Raw genomic sequence first — 20,295 nt, forward strand, 5'->3', positions numbered from 1 at the left:
ATAGACCCCTCTTCAAGATCAAGATCCGGTCGCTCACCTGGTAGAACACATGCCTTATTTGCAAAGGTGGACTCCTTGTGCAGAGGGTTTCATTCCAGCCCTTGGACATGTGCTGCATGTTATCTGTTCTATCTCTACCACCTTTCCTATCACATTCTTCAGTCTGCCCTGTTATTAAAGCCAAAAAAATCAAGCTGTAATGTTATTCAATACATAAGACATGATTTTTAATGTTGTAATGTGGAAACTAGCTTCTAACCCCTGAGTGGAAAATGAAGTGCTTTATACCAGCTAATCTCACTGTTAGGAGATATATTTTAAATTTTGCTTTTCTAGTATAGATTTGAAAAGAATCTCAAGTCAATCTATGTTCGGATTCCTCATTAGCTCAACTGTAATTACGCATGTTCCATATGCAAAAACTGCATCCTTACTGCAGCGGCCCTGGTTTGATTCCAGTCAGAGTAGGGAGGAGGCTTAAGTGTTTCTTAAGCAGAGGAGAACATGACAAAGAATTGATGGTAGACAGTGAGTTAGTAAAATACTATGGATTGGACTGTGCGGGGATAACATTTGTGGTCGATCTCATGAGAGATGTGCTCATGTAACAATAATAATGATAAACTTTTTTTTATGTACCACTTTTTTAATGTTACCAAGTACTTTACAAGATAAAATAAAACTAGACAAGGCTGATAAATTTTCCATAACAACAATAACAATAACACTATGATGCCAGAAATGAAAGTGATCATAACAGGGAGACTTTGGTCTGTTACAACTTTCCATCAGCAGAGTGATCACACAATTACAGTGTTTTCACAGTCTTACATGGTGATACAGTTGATTTCATTTCCACTGGATGCCCACATCTGCCAGGCTCACAAAATGGCATTCACGGACACAGGAAGTACAATTAGGCTTACAAAGTATTCAGTTCTTAAAGGATAACTTCAGTATTTTTCAACCTGGGTCCAATTTCCCCATGCTTATGTGTGTGTATGATTGATGGGGACAACTCATTTTGAAATTGGTCCAGTATTGAGGGAAGCAGATGCAGCCAGCAGTCGCTAAACAAGTTACAACAGTATATATGGGGGCAAATGCCTCCCATAAAAGTTTATGCATTGAAAGTGATTTTTTCCACCACAGACCAGCTCAGATCACCAGTGTAAACTCTGTTAACTCTGTTAACAGCATGCAAAGCACATCTCTTAACCTTCACTTGCTCCAGGCTGTGTGTGACAAAATCTCATGGGATTGCCAGAAGAAAACAAAGGAACCATGACTGAGAGCCGGTCAGAGTGGAGTTGGTTGTCCCTGAGTGCAGTTGAGAGTTTCACTATATCGATTAAAAACAAAAAAAAAAAAAAGATGCTGAAGTTGTGGCTAATTGTGCTACAAATTGATGTTAATATTCCTGTCCAGACACTGCATCTTGCAGACCATGGGGTCTGCAGTGTACACTTTTCCCAAGATCACTACTGCCAGCCCAAGAAGAGAATACATCCGATTTTAACTCATATGCTACAAGTGTTTAAAGCGGCAGAAAAATTCCTCAAAGTTAAAAGTGTTTGGTGTAAATCATCCCCGCTATGGAATAATGGTCACCTTTTATCTAGGGGGAAACCTTTTACTAACAAAGCCTGGGAAGATAAAGGTATTACAACAAGATATTAATGGGGCAAGCACAATCCTTTGTCAGTTTGTTAAGCCTATAAAGTTCAGTGGGAATCAGCCTTACAAGAACATCCTATTTTAAGTTTGATACAGTGTGCTCCAGATGAATAGTGGCTTATATATATGACAAATTAAACTTGCTTGGCTTGGGGGAGAGACATAGCTGAGGTGGAACAAAAACTGAAATGGGTTGTAATTTGGAAAAACGTTGCTGATGCCTCCTAAAACCCAAACCATCAGTATATATACATTTGAAATTTTGTCGTAGAGCTTACCTTAAAGGGGACCTATTATACTCATTTTCGGGCGTTTGTATTTGATTTTTGCAGCTACACACGATCGCCCGCACAGAAAGCTTTGGAGATCTTCAGGACGCTGTGCCTCTTGCTGCATCTCTTCCTTGTATTTTCTACGTACCGCGAAAATGGTCTGTGTAATTTACTCCACCCCCCCGGCCCTGCTCCATGTACGCCTCCCGCCGAGCCCACTCCATTGTGATTGGTCGCACTCCCGAGGACTTTCGAAGGGCTGGCGAGCGCTGCCGAGCCCGGCTACCGGCTAATCCAGCTTTGTACTGGCCCGTGTTGACAAAACTGAACCTCGAAACCCTCTGAAACCACCACAATGGTGCTCTGACTTACTTGTAGGACCATGATGAAACACAAAGCCTATAAAAACTTCAGCATAGAAATGCAATCAAAAACAAAAAGGACAGCTATTGTCATTTTTTCTGATGTAACTATTAAAATTAGATTGAAGCCAAGGAAGTTCTCCAAGTCTGTTAAATAACTGAGATTTCTTTCTGGCTTCAGGGGCAGTATAATTGTGTGGTATTTTTCACCCAAATAAAAACAATCCAAGATTAAAAGCCTACCTGAAATTATTTCTCTTTTTCTAATTATAACAACATCTTGAGATTTAATTTTGTCTTTCTCCTGCCATCATCATTACTGAGTTTTGTTGGAATGAAAGAGGGAGTGCTTGCTTGGGCTTGTTACAGAGTGCCTGGATGACGCATTTCTGCTTTTGCATCAATCCCAGTTAAGAGTGGGTACTGTACTTGGTTTCCTTCTGTGAGGAACAACAACAGCTGACTTCAAAGTAATGACAACCTTTTTAGAAATGTGGTACAATCGTACAAGAGTACAAAATTTGTTTCCAGAAAAACAAATACTCAAGTAAAGTACAGTACTCAGGTAAATGTACTTTCTTACTGTCCACCCCTGTATATATTGAGTGGATGATTTTGTACTGTAAATACTTACAGTGTGCAAGATTTATGCAGGCTCTGCTAGTGTCTCTAAAGACTGGAACACTTTGTAGACTGCTCAGCAGTGCAGTCAAGAGTACAATTATTGAAAAGTCATTCATCGGTAGATGTGTTCTGAACACGTGCCTCCTTGAACCTGCTGTAAGTGCTGGGGGGGACAGGTACTTGCTTCTGATAGCAGTGATGATCCAGCTTGGCAGCACTCTTCTGTTACCATAAACAAGACATTCTCCTCTGACAGCCCACTCCAGCACCACATGATGGGCTGCAAGTCTGTACTGGCTGGACGAAAGGAAAGGGTTAAGATGATTTAGAAATGTCTGAGGGCAAACTAATGCATGCAACAGAAAAGGCGCATCTGTCAAACAATTCTAGGTACAGATATTACATGCATGAAGACATATTATTTATACTTACTCAATGGATATTTGACCATTTGGTCCCTGTGGCTTTTGTTGCCTCCTCCAATTTATTTTGGCCACATGAAAGAAGGTATCCAGCACTACCCTTCTGGTCAGAGGGCGGAAATCCTGTAAGGTGGCGTGGTGGAAAATATGAAAATTAAGACAGACCCCATGACCAAGATTGTCTTTGTGGTGTTTTAATCGAGCTTTGCAAAGGATCAGTACACAGTCACACACAAAGTGTAAAAGGAACTGATAATGAGTCAAGAATGTAAATCTGTTTTACAGGGTTAGGAGATGAAAGAGGTTGGGTCAGGATGGACCTGAAGTGCTTATTGGGAGAGTCGGGATGTGATTGTGTTATCAGAAGTTGTTCTTCCAAAGAGAGAATAACTGTGTGTTCAAGGACGAGTAACCAGTTAGAGCCACTCATGCCGTTTACACCATGTTTTTAGCCTAAATATTATCTGTTGCCTCTCAGACCGGATCTGTGTGCACACGCCTGAAGCAGGTACACAAGCTCTCGCCCAAGTGGTGTAGCTGCAGCAAAGAAATGATGTTCCTCTTCTATATCAGTCCTCAGACATTTTCTTCTTGGTTGAAAGTTTGCAAAGTCAACTGTACGCATAACAAGTAACTATTTCTGAGAAGATCTCGCTCTGTCTGAGTTGCTTCCAGGTAGTATGTAAACACAGGTGTGAAAGTATCGCAAGACCTTGTATATCTCATGTTGCGCCGCTTGGGCAAGAGCTTGTGTACCCACTTCAGGTGTGTGCAAGCAACTCCGGTCTCAGAGATTACAGTTGACATTTAGTCTAAAAATATGGCGTCTCTTTGGGTCAAATTTTAAGGTCGCAGCTTACGGACACACAAAGAGTATGAAGACATTTTGTGGGGTTTTTTGTGTTCTTTTTTTACATTTTAAAACTGGTCACCATTCATTACAATTGGCCACAACGCTGTTTTCCACTGAAGCTCTAGGAGTGTTTTGTGAACTGGAGATCTTCACCCATCCTCACATCAGCACAGGGATGAGTAGATATCGAGAGAAATTTAATTTGTGGGTAAACTATCACCTTAGGCTCTCAGTACTTTCTAACCTCTAAATGAATGACTGTGGATTAACGTTTAGGTTCTCTTCTGTGATGCTGTTTATACTTTTAGGTCACTGCTTTATTTTACCATTTCTTCATATTTGCTTAAGAAGTAATGGCAATGCTTCAATTTGTGTTCAACATTGTAGAAAAAGGCTATGTAGCAGTAGGTTTGGGACAAAAATACACACATATGTGTAAAGCCATTGATGGAATTGTACTTTTGGAATTGGTTCTTAAGTGGGTTAACAGGGTGTCAAGGCCCATCCCTTATCTTAGGGCTCTCGAGTTGCTTACCTGGTAGTGCACATGCCCCATATGTAACACTGAAGTCTTTACTGCATAGCCCCTGGTGCATAGCCCCCTCTTCTATGTTTTGTTATTGCTACATGCCACAGCTTGTCCTGTTATTAAAAAAAAATAAAAAAAATTATATTACATATGTGCGAGAGATGTTTGTGGACTACAGTTCAGGGTGTAACACCATAGGGCCCTTCAGGCTCATCAGCAAGTTAAAGAATCTGGGCCTGAACAGGTGATGGGTACCTCCCTCACCCGCTATGTGGTGTGTGTGTGCGTGTGTGTGTACATGTGTGCATCTTTGTAGGGGTAAAACTATAGTGGTCCTCATTGCATGTTTTTTTGCATTCACTCTGCTTCATGTGGATGTGAACCACAGAAATACAATGTGAGCTTAATGCTGATGTAGGTAAGTTCAAAGCCACTCGATAACATCAATCACATGTGCACTCCATGTAATGCATACATGTGTATCAAGGACCCAGGTGCAGAGAAAACCAAGTCGGGAAAAGTTTGAGTCTGTGAGTTCAGACGCATTAAATTTGCACAAGGGAATCAATAGTGGTATTGGAAATCTTAATTCTTAATGATTCTGGAGTAATTGTAATTTTGGAACTGGTTCTAAAGTAAAACCGGGTCTTGATGCCCATCCCTAATAGCTACTGCTATATTTTGTAGGCTACTTTTACAGTATGGCTTACATTTATTCAAAAGAGATTATCTTAACCCTTGTGCATTCCTGAATAAGTACAGCGTATACTAGGGATGCACTGATGGACCGAAACCAGCCGGTTTTCAGCATGACCTGCCCTGACCGGTGACCGGCCGGTCAGCGTCACATATCCGATTCTGTGCCCGTCATTGTCACACACGAGTTCTGCACGATGGTCACGTTATGTGCGCAGCAGACAAACTGATATCACTGCTGATAACAGCTACACACACACACACAGAGAGAGAGAGAGAGAGAGAGAGAGAGAGAGAGAGAGAGAGAGAGAGAGAGAGACTTTGTGTGTGTGTGTGTAAACTCATGGACTCTCTGACTTTCCCTTCTTGCCCCCTTCTGACTTTTGTTCTGTTTTTCCTGAACCTGTGTCCTTCATGCAGTTGTCTGTTTACATGAATGAGATGAATGAGTGAATGTGTGACTGTGGATTTTTGAGGGACTTTGAACTTTACTACAAATAAAGCTCAAAGCTCACATTTAATTTCTCTAAGTCCACATCCACATCAAGTATAGTTTACAGCAGACATACAAAAACAACTTTGAAGACTGCAGGATGAGAGCCGAAAAAAACCCAAACATGCTTTTATGCTCCAATGGCAATGGGATCAAAAATCGCAGTTTTGCTAGTAGTCAACAGGACAAAAATATCTTCTGGGTGTAAACTGGGGAGCATTTTCATTACACAGTTTATTTTAGACATATTATAGGATATGAAGTTAAAGTGTCTAAATTAACACAAAAATACACAACCTGTTCATAATTATGCCTCCGCCCGCCGAAGGTGCCGGGCCGTACTGTTCTCCGGTTGTCCGGCCGTACGTGAGTCCGTGCATCCGTCCGTCCATCAAAGATTTTTGTTTGCACGATAACTTTTGAACGGGTGGACGGATTTGAACCAAATCTTGTGTGCTAAAACTTTATAATAGGTACATGAACTGATTAAATTTTGGATGCCAACGCTTTCCAGAGCCGCAAAATGGCCGCCTGACAGACCTGTCTCTGAAAACACACTTATGCCAATGACTTGGTCAATTTTAAAGCTTTTTTATATTTGACTTTGATATATTTTTGAATAACTATGTTGGATACTATTAGGTAATAAAGGTAATAGCTCTTTCCTTGCAATCTTTGCTCATTAACTGTATACTGAATCAATAGAGCCATAATTCTCAAACTCCTGGGACACTTGCAAATAGGATTTATAATGAATCAATGGTTTCAATCAGGTGTAGGGAACACAAAAAGTCACAGTTGTATGAAACTTTTGCAGGCGGAGGCATCAGAATCGACGCTTCAGCGTCGACTTCTACCCGTTTTCATTACACCATGTCTTAATAGGGGCTTTTTTTAATTTTAAGAAATATCTAGTTGTAATTATTTTTGACAGATTTTGCTATTGCAATAGGATTTGCAATATTGGAGGAAAGGATATATTTTACATCTTTATTTTCAGTTGAAAAACACATTAAAATGATTATGATCTGTTAATTTCAGGGATCTGCACTAAACTAGAGAATGATGTGTTGGCCAGTACACCTCTGCAGCGCCACAATATTTAATTTAAAATGGTATTTTGACCTTCACTTTGCCTTTCAAAAATGTTGCGCATCCTGTGATTTGAAAATTGCAGCAGAACATATTGCAAATGTGACAAAATTTTGATTAATTGTTCAGCCCCAATAGAGACTAAATTCTGTCTGTCCTATTTTTTGGATCAACCAATCACACCTTTTAAAAGAATAAGTCATACCTAGCAACAGCGTCAACCACACCTCCTCACCAAGACAAAAGTTTCTGTCCCTCCTCCTTTTTTTTCATTTTTTAGAATGTTTGTGAGTACCGCTCCAGATATTCAGGCAAGGCAAGGCAAGGCAATTTTATTTATATAGCACCATTCATACACAAGGCAATTCAAGGTGCTTTACAGAACTTGAATATGCATTAAATTAGAAACAATAAAAGAGCATTAAAATTGCATTTGAGATAATTAAAAACAAAAGCTAAAAGCAGGACAATAAATAGTTTAAAACATTACAGAAATGCATATAAAGAGAGAAGCAAACATAAAACAAAAGCAACAGCAGACAAATATAAAAACAATAGCTACAGATTATCCTAAAAATATGTAACGTATCCACTTCACTGGTAGGCTGCAGTAAACAGTAATGTTTTAAGACCTGATTTAAATAAACCGACAGTTTCAGCTGACCTCAGGTATTCTGGAAGTTTGTTCCACAGGTGGGGAGCACAGAAACTAAAGGCTGCTTCACCTTGTTTGGTTCTGATCCTGGGAACACTGAGTAAACCTGTTCCAGATGATCTGAGGGGTCTGGGTGCTTCATAACGTATAAGCAAATCAGAGATATATTTAGGCCAGAGACCATTTAGTGCTTTGTAAACTAGTAACAAGATTTTAAAGTCTATCCTTTGACACACGGGAAGCCAGTGCAATGATTTAAGCACTGGTGTAATGTGCTCCACTCTCTTGGTGTTGGTGAGGATTCTGGCAGCAGCGTTCTGGACGAGCTGCAGTTGTCTGATTGATTTTTTACTCAGACCTGTGAAGACACCGTTACAATAGTCCAGCCTGCTGAAAATGAAAGCATGAACAAGTTTTTCTGTATCTTCCCCAGACAGAAATCCTTTAATTCTCGCTATGTTTTTAAGGTGGTAGTAGGCTGATTTAGTAATTGTCTTTATGTGACTGTTGAAATTTAGGTCTGAGTCCAGAATGACACCAAGATTTCTGGCTTGATTTTTAGGTTTTAGCGTCATGGATTCAAGGTGAGCACTGACTTTTGATCTTTGTTCTTTAGGGCCAAAAACAACTATCTCAGTTTTGTCTGTGTTTAGTTGTAGGAAATTCTGGCACATCCATGTATTGATTTCATCAATGCACTTATTTAACAGATGTAGGGGACTGTAGTCATCTGGTGACACTGTAATATAGAGTTGTGTGTCATCTGCATAAGTATGGTAGGAGATGTTGTGATATTCCATAATCTGAGCAAGAGGGAGCATATAAATGTTGAAGAGAAGAGACCCAAGAATGGACCCTTGAGGAACTCCACATGTCATTTTTGTTCGCACAGATTCATAATTGCCAAGTGACACAAAGAAATCCCTGTCTTGTAAATAAGATTTAAACCAATTTAGCACAGTACCAGAAAGTCAGAGGAGAGATACATGGCTTTCAGTGAGATGTTGCAAAGGTCAGACTTTAAATAGAATGGAATTGGCCATGGAAATTGCAATCGACACAATTCTAATCTTACAGTTGGTCTAATCATGTTGGTTGGTTGATGGTTTAATAATTTGTGTATCAATTACTTTGTGGCTGATCAGGTTAATTATCAGCTAATTACTGTCAGTTTCTAACTGCAGTATGCAATAAATGGTTGCCCTTTGTGTGTCTTTACCTGTCACTCACTACTGAAAGTACACAACACAATAAATACCTGATATTTTTATAATAGTGAAATATAAAATTAGCTTTTAAATTGTCTGATTGACTGCATTTATTTAGTGGTTTGATTAATGGTTTACAGTCTAATAATGTGTGTTTGTGTTGGTTACTTACAGTAGCTCATCTAGCTAATTATCAGCTAAAACTGTTTCATCTTCAAACAGTGTAATTATCACCTACTGTTTGTGCACTTTTGTGCCCTACAATTTGGCCAGAAAGCCCCAATAAATTTGAATTCATCATAGGCCAAAGTGACTTCTCCTAAAAATGACCTCATTCTAGGCCTGAGTATATGTTGCCAATAGCCTGTTCTGACAAAGAAAGAACCAATATTTTTATAGTCATACTTAAGCTACATCACATGGAAGCAGCTTACCTTAACGGTGATAACGCACTTGCCACTCTGCATTTTACACGCAGCAGCAAACTCCTGGAACATAAGTATGCACACAAAGTGTTAAAGTCAAAAACATGGTGACACAAAATATTGCGTGGTAAAAACATTATATAGGACAAGCAAATGTATAATTTCTCTGGGTTGAAAAAAAAAAGAAACATTCAAAGTTTAGCCTCACTGGCAAATTTGGCATGAATGCAACGAGTTGTGGCAAAGGACAAACCCATCGTTACTTTGTGATCATCTCATGAAATCTTTGAATTGATACAGCAAAGTATGTAGTAATTTGTGTTACTTTATCTTTTGTTTGTTCTGTTTTGACCTTCACTTTGCCTTTCAAAAATGTTGCGCATCCTGCGATTGCAGCAGAACTTATTGCAATTGTGACAAAATTTTGATTAATTGTTCATCCCTAATAGAGACTAAGTTCTATCTGTCCTATTTTTTGGATCAACCAACCACACCTTTTAAAAGAATAAATCATACCTAGCAACAGGGTCAACCACACCTCCTCACCAAGATAAAAGTTTCTGTCCCTTTTTTTTCATTTTTTAGAATGTTTGTGAATAATATTCAGAGGAGAAATACATGGCTTTCAGTGAGATGTTGTGGTGAGGACCTGCAATTACAGGTGCACCTCAAGTGTATTTAACGCAAACATGAAGAGAGCAATAAACATAATATCTGTTGCAACAATAACTGCACCCCCAAATTCTGAAAGTAAAGACATGAACATGCTGTTTGTTGGTCTGAGTAAGCATGAGCGACCTTGAAATTGAAATTCTATATATATCAGAATATAGAAATCAATATACATTGAGGCCAAAAGACAATAAAGACAATAAATATTGAGCTCCAAAAGGAGTGGGAGCGGTCTTCAAAAATGTCAAAACTACATGCCAAAACAATTTGTGTTATTTTTAGGGATAACAGACAGTTTACTGTAAAGAGTGAATCTGTAATTATGTGTCCCTGGAGTCTATTACTTATGGCCACTGACTGACAGATAATGTGACTTGGCTGATGCACAGAACATTTACAAAAACTGTAAAGATGACATTATTATTCCAAGCATATGGTCAACACTGTAAGTAGTGAAGCTCTACTATGTCATGTTTTTATCTTAATATAAAAGTGCAGTGTAGCAGTAAATGCATTCCCATAAGGGGCTGCACCTAATGATTATTATGTAAAGGACCAGTGTGTAATAATTACAGGAATTTATGTACATAAATGAGATATATTATACATAAGTATGTTAGTAAGCCGGAGACGTGTTGCTCCTCCTCACTTCAAGTCGCTGTCATTAACTTTTAACCTGCAAAGGCGGCAGTGCCGCAACACTGTAGGAATTTATGAAAGCCCTTGTGTGATCATTTCAGTAGTTACACATTAAAACAATATTTATTTGCAATTAGCCTACTCTGTTGAACGACCCCGAAGCATGAGCAAACGGGCTGTGTCAGTTCAAATCAAAGAGATGCGAGGAGAGGAGAGGAGAGGAGAGGAGAGGAGAGAGAATGTGGATTGTAGGTCTGTTTGTAAACGGGACTTCTCTAACAGTCATGTATTTCCTCCAGAAACATCTCTTAATGCACAGTAGAGCGCCATTTTTTTTTTTTTTCAAAATCGCCTTGATAAACAGCAAATCACCTGGCAACCTTCCAATCGCCAATATATGATTTAATCGGTGATCGTCCCAGCCCTAGAGCTGACCAATAGTCGACAGCACAGGTTTTGTTTGTTTTTTGGTTTGTTGTTTTAACAACTGCCAATTAGAATACGTGTTGTTTTTTTAACAACTGCCAATCGTAGCACAGGGATTTTACAAGATCAGAGGGGTATACTACGAAGCAAGCTCAACACAGCCAGGCTTTCTTTGCATGATCTGGATCGACAAAGCCTAAAACGTCAATCAGAGATAACGGTTATCACGATGGTGGTTATCAACTTGCTTTGTTAATCCAGGCTCTCATTTTAAGGCTTTGTGCGCGCTCACATAAAAGTGGCAATTGTTGCATCATTTGACTCTTCTTCCACATGAAATGAAGCGATCGCAAGCCACTTAAGTCAAAATGATCAAGTTGTTATAATTATGAGCTGTGGAAAATATACAAAATACATTACGGCAAAAAGCAACATTATTGCTGCAAATAAAGCAGGAAAAGAAGAATGCTGTCAGAAAATTACTGATCGACTAAATGCGGTCTTAATGCTGCTGTTTATTCTAACATGAAAACTGCACATTAAACAATCTATCAAATGTACTCCATACAGCAGATTTAAACATGAGGAAGTCTGTCTGACACTGTCCTTTGATGGCAGAGACCTGTTTTTGACCAACCCAATGTAAAATGAGTGTAACTGATTTAAGATAAATGATGATGAATTTTCTAATCAGTGATCTGAGCTGCAATATCACTGAGACAAAACAGATAACAGTAAAAAGTATTCAAAGTGTCTGTAGTTGCTTCATCATTATTTTATTGTGTGGATTGTATACGATGTCAATTTAAAGTGTTAATATGATCTGGAGCAAACGGGAAAAATGACTCTGCATCACCAAACGGAGGTTACCATGACAGCACAATGTATACAGTTTGTGCCGCTGTTACATTTTTACATTATATGGATTCGTTCGGTGATATTACGAACATACAGCTCAGCAACTTTTCATTTTTAACGTCTTTCCTCAGTTTAAAAGCTATATTGCTCATAAACAACCTTGTTAGGACAATAATTAGTTAAAGAACAGCGCGTTTTACAGACAATTTAATCTGAAACTCTGAACATAAGCTGCTCCCGACCAGGTTATGAGTTTAGCATAAGTTACCATGGTTATCTAGCCAGGTTAAAAGAGAGCCACCTTCGTGACACTGAAAATCCTGGCTTTAGACTCAACATAGCTCGTTAACCCATTAATCTCGCTTCGTAGTACACCCCTCAGATAAAAGAAGAGGGGGATTTTACAACAGCATAGCAAAACACAGGGAATTTTCTATGAGCACAAGGGTTGTTTTTGTCTTTTTGTTAACCCTTTTGCTAACCCTAACCCTTGTTACAACAGTCAGACCCTTTACAGCTGCCAACCACGAGACAGGTGGGTTTTACATCAGCCAATGATGATAGTCAATCACAGCACAAGAACAAATAAAAGAACATTTTTTTCTTTTTTTTTTTTTTTACAACAGCCAATCACATCATAAGTGATTTTTAACAGTCAATCCGAACACTGGATTTTCTTTACGAGTAAATAAGAGAACAGACAGATTTTACAGGCAGGGCTGTCACGGTAACCGCAAAAATGAATTACCGCGATACTAAGAAGCAGAGGTGGTGAAAAAAATTGATTATTAATTAATCGCAATTATGTTATTAATTTTCAAAAATCTATTATTTTTTGCATTGTTTTATTTTGAAAAAATGTTATCCCGCGGTCAACAGAAGTTGAACGTCACGCGAGCGCGCCCACTTCCAATTGGCAAGTGCGTGCAGCGGCCAGAGCGACTGAGCCATACAAGCAGGTGTGTAAAATGGACGAGAAACAACCAGCAACGAGCAACCAACTAGGGGTGCAACGGATCGCCATCTACGGTTCGGCACGCATGTGATCCGCAGACCACATGTGAGCATCATAGTTTTACTGTCACTGTTACTTTTGTATAAGATATAATACCCGAAATCTCAATGCAGAGCTGCAGTGAAAAGACAGGACAGATGCTGCTGTGTGCAGCGCATCTCTGTGAAGAGCAACTGATTTAAATGCTGTCACATCGCCTTGAGTGAAATCCAGACCGTAACTTTTTTTCACTGATGTAACTATGCTATCACCAAAGAAACGGATCATAAAACTGTGATGTTCATTGAAACTTTGGTGATATCAGCTGTCTTAACTTCTACACAGCTCCTCTCTACTCACTGGTGATGACTGATTGATCATGACTTCTAACCAATTAGATGTGCTGTGCTGTAGGCAGGACACTGAACCAGACTATAGAGCGTAGTTGTGTATTATACTGTACAGTGTATAATGATCTAATATATGTATAGTATATACATAGTACAGCACTGTATAAGTTTGAAGTTTTTAACATAATTTCCATTATCATTACTATTATCATTATTATTACATTACACAACTATGGTGATAATTACAGACAGACAAAGATCAAAGACAAGTGCATTTTTAAAATAATTTAACCCTTATCCCACCACATTTTTCTTTTTTGCTGATCTGAACAATTATAAGCCTTCCTTTAGGACAACTTGATCAGTCACAACACAATGTGCTGTGTTCATTTCTGTGTTCTACAGTATATAAGCTAGTAAAGCTACAATATGTTTTGCCAAGTTAAAACAAATAATTCTGAAGTTACACCTACACTACACAGGAAGTGCTTTGAGTTGTTACTCAATAAAAGGATTAGGTAATTCAGCAACTGACTGATTTTTTAAATGGTGCAATAACTTTGTAGTGTATTTTTGGGTTACTGTTGTCAAATGGAAAATCAATAATTGCTAATCGAGAATCGTTAATAATCGAAAATCGGTGGGTAATCAAATCGGGACCCACCGCACTGCATGGTGAGCCATCGTCACCACCGCACATGAGCTGACCTCACCACACCTTACGTTGAACAGGAGACAATGGCAGTTGCGCTTGTACCGAAACCAAATGTTACTTCACCCCTTTGGGAGCATGTCAGCTTTCAGCCAAATTAAAAGGGGGAACCAGCTAATTTAGATGAGGCCGTTTCTAAAATCTGTGGCAAAAAGATCCAAGTAAAACGAGGAAACACTTTATTTTAAGGTCTCACCTAGCAAGTTACCATCCAACTATGGAGGCGAGGCTGCCTCCTCCCACACCAAGTCGCATAGCAGCTCATGTCAGTGCCAGCCAACAGCTTGGAGTCTCCTTGAGTTGCCAAGTACAGCATTGAAAGTGACAGGCATAAACGCCTAACAGATGCTGTTACACGGTACCTGGTCGAGGAGATGGTGCCGTTTACTATGGTGGAGAAACCGGCATTCAAGCCACTGCTTCAAAAATTTGACAAGTGGACTATTTCACTGCCACCACTGACATGTGGTCAAACATAAATATGACTCCTTACATGAGTTTAACTGTACATTACCTGACCACAGGCTGGACTCTAAAATCATGCTACCTCAAAATAGTGTTTATGCCCCAGAATCACACATCCGACAACATCGCAGAGGCTCGCCACAGGGCATTTGATGAGTGGCCCCTGGATGAGAAGCAGCTGGCGTGCATCACGCAGGGCTCCAGACTGCAACTAAATGGTTGCATTTTGCGACTAAAATTTGCGACAGTGAGAGTAAATTTTTCATCTACTCGTGCATGACAAACTTCTGCTCCACACTTCAGCCCAGTAGTTGACAGTGATGCACAAATGAGCTAGTTTGCATTGCTATCGTTTCATTACATTCATTACAATGCATTTCTCCTCTCCTCCGTGACGGGCGTGTCTCCCCCCTCGCTCCTCTCTCACACACCCATACACCGGTCTGCAGTTTATATTTATTTCAAATGGCACAGGATATCTCCTTATCTATGTTTTCACTATAGATCAGGTAGATCAGTATATCAGTTCAATAAGAACTGTCATTTTATTCCTTTTAATGCATTTTCATTTGATCTGGCTGGATTACTCTTTCAATTCATTGTAAGGAGAGAGAGAAAGAAAACGATCAGAATGATGGGTGAGCTAAAATGACTTTTAACAGGAGAGAGAACGCGCTGCAATGCGGTGTTCACTCATAAACTTATCTGTGCTGTGAAGGTAATCTGAAGACATCAAGTCAGGCAGCAATATTCAGCTCTACCTCCTGTATTATCTACATTTTATAGACATTCTAGTTTTGATGAAAAAGGCATTTGCATGTATAAAATAAGACAATGATAAGCTTTCCTCAGTACACCGGTCATCATTTCTGCCGAACAACCGCCATAGTGTGATGTGCATGTGCAAGGGTAACATATCTGGTGCGACGAATTATGGCCCACTGTGATTGGTCCAGACCTCACATGTGATACTAGCTGAATAAATGTTGTCTTTTTGTCAGATGGAAACTTTTTTGTCTTAAGGGTGTATTAAAATCCTGATTTTAATAATTAAAAATAAAAGTTAAGAAAATATATGTTCTCCCAGTCATTTAAGGTGGGCCATTGTATAAGTGGGTGGGCCCAGGCCTGTTAGGCCCACCCATAAAGCCGTGCCCGATGGAGGGATGGATAGATGCATGAATAAATAAATGAATACAAACAGTGTTCAGTTGCTAAAATAAAAAAATGTGAACACAAATCAGTGTTAACTGTTTATTCAGGTCCAAGTGCTCTGTAATCATGGTAATGGGGTCCTTTAGCGAGAGGGTTCTGCAAGGACCCCAATGATGGACCACGCTCATTCCAGCCCAGTCTTGCTGGGATTATTTATATGTAGGCCTATTTTAAATCATTACATAGGCCCAATAGGTTTACTAAAAATCTGAATACTGTGAATATGAATAATCTTTTAAAATGTTGCCCAAAATTCATTCATTCAATGAAACATCGATGCAGCCTAAAACTGCCCATACAACCAGTTGCTGGCTTTCTGAGATGGTTAAAAAAATATTTTTCATTTAGAAAAAATTACACTGAAATGAAAAATAATTTAAAATATAGCCTGTTCATTTAAAGAATTACTAAGTAGGTGTAGCCAGGCTAATTTCACTTCCATAATTAAACGGCTATCACTCTGTACATGCAGGATTGTCCTACAAGATGGAACTCCAAACAGAAAATGGTGGACCGAGTCTTGGAGCAAACTAATACTAGCTATAAAAAGAGTTCTGGATGATCGGTGGCATCAGCATCTCATGCCTAGCTGGCAGGACAGTGCGGTTTTGGAGTTGGTGAACACGGCATTAAAGCCAGCGGCTGAATTTACGCATCTGCTGTCTGGCGAGACCTATGTCACAGTCTCATCCATTAAATCCATCCTGAAACTCCTCACTGAAGATGTTTTAAAACCATCGGACGAGGACACCATTCTGACCGTGGACATCAAGCGGAAGATGTGCAGTGTTCTCGAGGAAAAGTACAGACCAGCTGCCCTACAAAAAACTTTGGCAAAGGCCTGCTTGCTGGACCCTACATATTAGGGCAACAATTTTGATGATGACACAGAGGAGACAAAGTACGCGCTGATTGAGGAAATACTAGACGTGGAGGACGGAGGGAGCGGTGTCAGTGCGTCAGCTGCTGCACAACAGGAGTCCTCGGCGCAAACAGCGGTGCCACCAGTGGCTAAAAAGAAAACCCTTAGAGACCTGCTGAAGCCATGGACAACCACCACTGCAACCATACCCAAGAGAGTTTGAGCCGACACTGAACTCACATGCTACCTCCAGGAGGACCCCATCGACTCCAATGCAGACCCACTCGCATGGTGGAGTGACAACCAGGGTAGATATCCTCTCCTCTCTAAAGTCGCCTGCAAGTACATGTGCATTTGCGCAACAAGTGCACCATCGGAGAGAGTTTTCAGTGCAGCTGGAAATATTGTTACCCCTCTCCAATCCTCTCTGAAACCACATAAGGTGAATATGCTGGTTTTCCTCGTGTGCAACAAGGACATGACCCAGGTATAAATCATAGGCTATTTTCTTTATAGGCTCAAGGAGAATTTTTTATTATTTTTTTTTATTGTCTAGTGCCTCGTACATCTCACATTACGGAATGTAATTTTAAGATTCTTTTATGTGAGAATGTAGAAGTTAAAACTTAAAATCTGTGGCCAATTCATCAGGATAGCGCGTAGTTTAAAATTTGCTCCTAAGATGTGTCGTCCTGCTAATGAGACGGCCAGCATACCTCGCCAGCTAGCAAGATGACTGGGCGGTTACCCCGCTAAAAAGGGTTGCGTTTTTCCTATATTGTTTGTGTAACATTTGTGTGCAAAATTATTGTTGTTTTTTTTTTGTTTTTTGTTTTTTTTTTATATGAAAATTTAGTTGTTATCTACTCGCCCTCATGCCAACTGAAGATCAGGTTTAGTTTTTTAGTCCACAAAACACTGCTGACTTTCAAAGGAAAACAGCATTATAGAATCCTCCAAACAATGGAAGTGAATCATGGCTAGTTTTCAAACATGGAAAAACGAGAAAAAAAAAAAGACTACATATTACTCGTCTGGTGTAATCCAAGTCTCCTAAAGACCCAGCACACCAGGTTGACTAAAAGAATGTTATTTACACCATGTTTTAGCCTGAATCTTCACTCTACATCCTTAGGTTTGAGCCTCGATCACATGCACACTGTCTTAACTAGGTGTGTTTGTTGTGATGGTGTGCAAGGGGACCTGGATTACACCAGTATGGAGGAATTTTATGTTTTTTCTCTCCCCAGTTGTTTTTAATGTTTGAAAACTGGTCACCATTCATTTACATTGTTTGGGAGATTCTGCAACTCTGTTTTCATGTCTAACTCCAGCAGTGTTTTGCAGACTAACAAAATATGCCCGACCCTCAATTGACTTAAGTTTGAGTAGATAATGACTAAATTTTCATTTCTGGATGGACTATCCTTTTACATAGTGCAGGGCTGTACGCTTACTTTTTTAGGTGGTAGCACTGGTGCTAGCAAGTTAAAAATTTTAGTAGCACAAAGAAAAATTTAGTAGCACACACAGTTGGACAGTTAGTTAACGTGTTTATTGGCTAAATTCGATACTGATCAGAAATTCAGTCCAATTTCCATCCTAATTGGTTGTTAAGGACAAAAATGTCCACCTCCATAAAAACTACATTAAAAAAGTACAGATTCATATTTTTTCTACTTTTTTCTGCATAAATCTCTCAAACAACTTCAGTCCTGCCCCCAAAACTAAACATTCAATCATTTTGAGAAGTTTAACCCTTTAAATGCCTGTTTGATTACTCGATATCACTGTTATTATTTATGAAAAAAAGCAAAGAAATTTAGATATTTTCCATACAACAAATGTTGGGTGGCTGGGGCATTTTTTTTTATCAGTCTTGGATATGTCAAGGATTAACCAAAATACTGACTTTGATGCATTATTAGTTTTTGTGTAGCATCAGATTTAGACGTTAAGGACAATTAACTCCCATTCAAACCACATTTTTTTTTATCTCAAAGTTGCTGATTATAATCATGCATTCTGTAATGTTAGGGTTTCATCTTTGAGAAAAATAGTAAAATTAGTCATTTTTACTGTTCAACACTAAAATCTGCCATTTACTCACCATAGGCCTATGCATACAAATCTTATTTCTTAGTGATAAAATACTGCAGTAACACTATTTCCACTTTTTTTTCCACGTTTCCACTGAAATTATTTTTAAATCAGCAGCAGATCTTTCAATTCTTATTTATTTTACGTACTTGAACATTCAAATTGAACACTCAAAACAGAACAATATGTTACAAAAAAACTTGACTTGAGGCGAGGTGAGCATCTCTACAGGCGATGTGTCGCCTTGTAATACTGTGTTTATAAACGTTGCCACGTTTAAAGATTGTACTCCCTGTGATGTATGGCGTATTCCCTGCCATCAGTTCACCTGCCGCCACACAATATTTACAAAAAGGCGCTTTTTTGGTTTGTTTACCCGGAAATGTAGTTCTTTTGTATTCGGATTGAGAAGGACGGTACACACTTAGAACTACAACTCCCGTGAAGCATTGCTACAACAACTGACGTATAGGACAAGAGACAGCCTATAGCAGGGGTGTAAAACTCAAACACAGAAAGGGCCAAAATTTAAAACACAGTCTAAGTCGCGGGCCAAACAGGATTAACATTTATTAAACTGTCTTAAACTGACTATGTTTTATTCAGAAATATGAATTTGAACAGCCAGACTGCAACAACTTTTTCCTCAATAAAATAAATAAGATTTAAAATATTTTTTTTGTTCAACAATAACAAAAGAAAACGAGAATATTTCAGCTCAGAATATTTCAGCTCACATATCCAGGTGGGGGTTACATTTGAAAATGCTTGCTTTTTGTCTGCACACAAGATATCGCACATTTTAATCATGCAAACCCTCAATGGCACTGCATTTGGCATAAAAATATGCTCATATAATAATATTACAAACCCATCAGCCCATCAGGTACAGATGAACATACTGATCTGCTCAATTTAACATTAAGGCCAAAACGCACTGAGAACTTCAACAGAAAAGTCAACTGTAGCTTCTATGGTGCACTGCAGGCTTCAGATTTAAAATGTAACACCACAGAACCAGCAGTATTTTAGGAAAAGGTTAAACTGCACACTGACACACACTGAGGAGATGAAGAGGAGAGACAGAGTCTGGACTCTTCATCATGACTTACAATAACGCAGCAATTAAGTATTTAAAAGTACACAAATTAGACTTGGAGTAAAAAAAAAATCGCGCACCACATAAGTGTACATTAATATTATGATTCATGATGATCATAAAAAGGTTTTTATATCAAGTCGACACATCCGTCCATATTCTCTCTCTCTCTCTCTCTCTCTCTCTCTCTCTCTGAGTGTGTGCTGAGAGTGACTGGGCGAGTGTCTTGGAGAGCGTTTGTGAAAGTGTGTAAATTTTTCAACCCTTTTTGCTCATTTTTCTTCCACTGTGTGTTGTTCTATGAGTTTATTCATCACTTCTCTGTCAGCAGAGTTGTATTTGTTGTTTATTTGTTAAGTTTGTGTTGTTTGTTTGGTGGCGGCTGCCGCCGCAGCCACACAGCTGGGCATGGCGGTGCGCGGCGTCTCCGGGCTGGAGAGGCTGACTCGCCGACAAACTTTCTCCGGCTGTCGGTGTGTCGGTGGAGGAGTGCAGTTTAGCTGTGGGTGCAGTTGTGGGTTATGGCAGCGTTAAATCTGCCTCCAGGATGAACAGCGCTGTGGTCATTTTTCTGGATTGCACTGATAAAGTGAAC

General features: G+C 39.3%; 1 pseudogene; it reads left to right on the forward strand.

The window, feature by feature from the left end:
* The first annotated feature begins 14,521 nt into the window (after positions 1 to 14,521).
* Positions 14,522 to 16,942, forward strand: LOC146303850 (E3 SUMO-protein ligase ZBED1-like; annotated as a pseudogene).
* Positions 16,943 to 20,295: the final 3,353 nt, after the last annotated feature.

The sequence above is a fragment of the Lutjanus erythropterus genome, unplaced genomic scaffold (genome assembly GCF_056507025.1).
Source record: "Lutjanus erythropterus isolate fLutEry1 unplaced genomic scaffold, fLutEry1.hap2 Scaffold_222, whole genome shotgun sequence".
In the NCBI taxonomy this organism is placed as follows: Eukaryota; Metazoa; Chordata; class Actinopteri; order Lutjaniformes; family Lutjanidae; genus Lutjanus; species Lutjanus erythropterus.